The sequence below is a fragment of the Colobus angolensis genome, unplaced genomic scaffold, assembly GCF_000951035.1.
Source record: "Colobus angolensis palliatus isolate OR3802 unplaced genomic scaffold, Cang.pa_1.0 Scaffold269, whole genome shotgun sequence".
Classification (NCBI taxonomy): domain Eukaryota; kingdom Metazoa; phylum Chordata; class Mammalia; order Primates; family Cercopithecidae; genus Colobus; species Colobus angolensis.
This window is the reverse complement of record NW_012115921.1, coordinates 498317-503399: the sequence shown is the minus strand read 5'-3', so window position 1 is coordinate 503399 and position 5083 is coordinate 498317.

The following is a 5083-nucleotide window of genomic DNA, read 5'->3' as shown; positions in this document are numbered from 1 at the left end:
TTTTTTGAGACAGAGTCTTGGTCTGTCGCCCAGGCTGGAGCGCAGTGGCATCATCTCAGCTCACTGCAACCTCAACCTCCTGGGTTCAAGCAATTCTCATGCCTCAGCCTCCCAAGTAGCCAGGATTACAGGTACGTGCCACCATGCCCGGCTAATTTTTGTATTTTTAGTACAGATGGGGTTTCACCATGTTGGCAAGGCTGGTCTTGAACTGGCCTCAAGTGATCTGCCCGCCTCGGCCTCCCAAAGTACTGGGGTTACAGGTGTGAGCCACCTTACTGGCCAGTGTACACAGAACTTTCTATCGGCTTTCTAGTGCCCCACTCTTACATACAAATGGATGGCCAAGGATCTCCAGATATTTAAGAAAAGGTTCTAACACAAAACAGAAACAAAGTCTTAACAATTCAACACAGACAATTCAAGAAACAAAACATTAGAAATATTCTTAGAGTAATAAGATACCACATCCACCAAATGGAACAGACTGCTATTTAAAAAGGGGAAGGGGGTGGACAAGAAAGTGCTTCCCTGGAGGACATTATGCTAAATGGAATAAGCCTGGCACAGAAAGACAAAGTCACATGATTCCCAATGTAGAATCTAAAACTCATAGAATCAGAGTAGAATGATGGTTACCAGAGAGTAGGGGAAGGGGTGGTAGGAGTAGGTGGTAGGGAACAAGGAGATGTTGGTCAGAGTACAAAGTTTCAGTTAGATAAAAGGAATACATTTTTTGAGTATTGTATATTTCAAAATTGCTGAAGGTAAATGTCAAGTATTCTCACCACAAAGAAGTATTTGAGGTGATGGATATGTTAATTAGCTTGATTTAATCTTTCCACATTGTATACAATAACATCACTTTGTACCCCATAAATATATTTAATTTGTACTTGTCAATTTACAATAAAACTTTAAATTACAAAAATAAAAAATGTTTTTAATTAAAAGAGAGGTTGACAAGAAAGTGCTCTGGTAAATTTAAAACATAACAAATTTTAAAATTCAGCAGAAAAGCTGGAAGGTGGAAATCTTTCAGAAAAACAAAAAGAAGTGGAAAACAGAAGAAGGGATAAAATTATTTCAGTACAAAAGCTGCGCAGTAGGCTTAGAGAAAAACTAGTCTGGAGTGAAGGAGGATGATGGGCTCCTAGAGAGTTGTCTCCAATTTAAAAAATAAACTGATAGACTACTTGATGTGTTTCAATGTTTTGAGAGGAGAGTTTGGAATAAATTGATTATAGACACTTGAATGCTAGATACTTAACAAGGCTGCATGGAGAAAGAGGCAACAGTTAACATCAATCAAAAGAAAGGAAATATATTATGCTAATTGGATCAATTATGTACCTTTATAATAGTATAATGAATAGTACTCTACCCATATAGGGTGATATAAACAGAAGGATGGAAGATGGAGAAGTACATGTGTGTATTAGCAGTCTTCAAAGTATAAATACATACCGTATTTCCTATAACAAAAAGTAAAATAATGGCCCAAACTGAAAAATTAAGAACTAGTAGTATAAGCATGCTATTTAGAAATACGGAGATAAATACCAGAAGAGATAGCTGGAAGAAGAGATTATATCTAGGGAGTAGAAACTGAGAGTGTAGAGGGCTGGGACAGGGTTTGCTGTTTTTCATTATAAACCTAGTGATACTATTTGATTTTTAATGTAATAATAAAACAATATGATTAATGTGGTATTTCATTTATTTGAAAATCTTAGGAGGGACTGTTTTCATTAAGTATTCTTTTTTTTTTGGAGACTAGAGTTTCGCTATTGTTGCCCAGGCTGGAGTGCAATGGTGCAATCTCAGCTCACTGCAACCTCTGCCTCCTGGGGTTCAAGGATTCTTGTGCCTCAGCCTCCTGAGTAGCTGGGATTACAGGCGCCCGCCACCACGCCTGGCTAACTTTTTGTATTTTTAGTAGAGACGGGGTTTCACCATGTTGGCCAGGCTAGTCTCAAACTCCTGACCTCAAGTGATCTGCCTGTCTCGGCCTCCCAAAGTGCTGGGATTACAGGCATGAGCCACCACATGCCCAGGCTGGAGTGCAGTGGTGTGATCTCGACTCACTACAACCTCTGCCTCCTGGGTTCAAGTGATTCTCATGCCTCAGCCTCCTGAATAGCTGGGATTACAGGTTCCCACCACCATGCCCTGCTAATTTTTGTATTTTTAGTAGAGATGGGGTTTCACCATGTTGGCCAGACTGTTCTTGAACTCCGGACCTCAAGTGATCCATCTGCCTCGGCCTCCCAAAGTGCTGGGATTACAGGCGTGAGCCACTGCACCTGACCTGTTTTCATTAAGTATTCTAAGATACTGGGAAATCAGCAATACTGATTTAGCACCTCTAAAAGGAACTAAAAATTCTCCCCACTTTGGTACTCACCTGCATTGTGGTGTTTTATTTCAGGGACCCCAGTAACTTGTCAGAAGTGGTGGCACCAGTAGCTCTAGAAACATATTCTGTCCCCATACATTGTTGTTACCATGGTGAACACCAGCAAGTGATGCACTTAGGTGGCTTTACAGGCAGCAGTAGGCTTTACAGTAGGCTGAAAAATCCCACTAAACAGGGCTGAGTAGGAGGGAGCATCCTAGCAGGTGCACACAATGAAGAAGAGGGCTCATAAGACATTTCCAGGGTATGCTCAGAACTAACTGGAAGGATGTGTGTGTCTCCAGCCATAACCACTGGAGGCACAATACCAGGAAATCACCAATGCTGTGCATAACTCCATTTGTTCTCCTGAACTGGTGTTGCCTGGGCAAGTGCTGGGTAGATCAGAATGGATGGGGTGAAAGAATTAAGGGGCATCCAGAGAGCTATTTGATCACTGGAGGGGAAAGGGCATGGGGGGATGCGGACAGATGGCAAAACCTGGGTCCAAGATATATTTGTCCCAGATACATAAATTGTCACTTTGCTCCCTCCCCTTCTGACTTCCACACTTACAAAGAAGGTTCCTCTTCCTTTTCTAACCATCCCCCACCAGGGAATTTTTCAGGCCTTACAAAGAAGTGAGAACACCCAGGCCGGGTGGGAGGGTACACCTGGACCTACGTCACTCTTTTTGAGGAAGGGAGTAGAGAAACCTAGTTATAAGGAAGCAAGGAAAATAGAGGAAGAAGGGTACTAAGGCCAGCGTTGTCTATAAACAGAACAACTCCCGTGTGACCTGAAGGTCTAGGAAGACCGGAGGTCAGATATCTTCACTCCCCTGCCTACTATGGTGCGCCAGATCCCGCCATTTGCACATCTTTGGACATCTCAGCAACCCCTCTCATGGTCAGAAAGAAATCAAATAAGGACTCAAGTAGGTGCCTGATACTTTCCTTTTAGACTAACCAGAGGAGCCTCTCCCATTCCCCTTTTCCCTGGTCCCCACAAACATTGTATTGTTTTAATCTGTCTCCAGGTATAACGATAATAAGACAAAGTCCTTACCCTGAGAGAGCTCACAATATTTTGGTGGAGGTTTGAGTATAAAGGCAAAATGTGAAAACATAATTTTACTATAATGGGGTAAAGTTAAAGAGATTTGTGCAAACATAGAAGGGAGTGCACTTAAGTCAGGGAAGGTTTTCTGGCTTAGAATACCCCTGACCTAAAGGAAAAGTAAGAGTTATCTAGATATGAGCAGGGCAGAACAACCACTTCTATTGAGTCACCTGAAATTATATTCATTTTTTGGCAGACACATACCTCCCCCAAACATTCGGCTCTAGTTGTGCCAGTTCTTCCCTGTCAGCCCTCTCCTTACCTTGGCCTGAGCCTTCATTGTCTCCAGTCAGGCAACTATCTCATAGTCACACTCCAGTCACAGCAGCTACATTCTGTATTCTAGAACAGCACTTCCTAACAGCATTATAACATTTTCTAGTAGCCACATTTAAGAGGTCAAAAAAACAAGTGAAATATTTTACTAATATATTTTATTTAACCCAATATATCTAAAATATTTAAACCATATTTTTAAATTTTTGAAACATTTTACATTTTAAAAATACTGTCTTTGAAATTGTGTATTTTACACAGCACATTTCAATTCAGTCTAGCCACATTTCAAATGCTCAATTGCCACATGTAGCTAGATAGTGGTTATACCACGGAGCTCTAAAATGCTGCCCAGACTGAGTGTGGTTGGTGTTTCTCCATTAAACAGATGAGGCCCATCAGTCTGAGGCACAACTATGTATTTTCTCTAAGCCTCTGTACCCCTAAGGCCTTGAAAACAAATCGGAAGAGAAGACGTATGAGGTTTCAGCTACAGCAGGCACTCCCTTTAGATGCCAAGCCTAGACAACCCTAAAGTGATGCCTAATTTGCAGCTGAATCACCTTTTAGCAATCAGATTCAGTGCCTCACCAACACATTCGATCCAGGGAGTCTCCAGTTTGTCCTTCGGCCAGTAAAACACCCACTACAAAGTCTTGATAATTCATCAAAAGTGACAGCACCTTCACAGGGCAGTCTGGTGAGAGGACATCTAGCCCTGCCGCTCTGGTTCCTGTTGGGAACAATATCAAACACCTTCTTGTGTTAGATTCACATGAATCTAAGAATCACATGGGCGAAAAATATTGAGAGCATTCTGTTAAAACATTTCCAAAAATTAGGAAAAGACCATCTTCTGTTTAGAGGTAAAAACGGGTATTACATGGAGCATAATTTTAAATCCATTCCCTCATACTGAGCCAAGAACTACAGGCCCAGAGAAGGGAAGTGATTTGCCCAAGGTCATTCAACAAATCCCTAGTGGCTGTGATGATCCCTGCATCCTTGCCACTATCTCCCTTGTCTCCACTAACAAAAATATTTCAATGGGAGAATGTGCCGATCTAAGGTACTGCTAAAGTACTCGCTGAGAATGACAGCCTTGGGGAGACCAGTTGGCAGCCGTGAACAAGCACTGCCTTACCGGGGCGTGGCGCCCCAATTCGCCACCTCTTGGAGTCCTAGGCGGAGGATACTGCTGGGGCAGTTGTGTCGCCAATTCCACATCTCCCAGAGCCTGCCCCGGCCCAGCCCAGGCCCGCCGCTGTGACCCACTTCCTAGCTGCA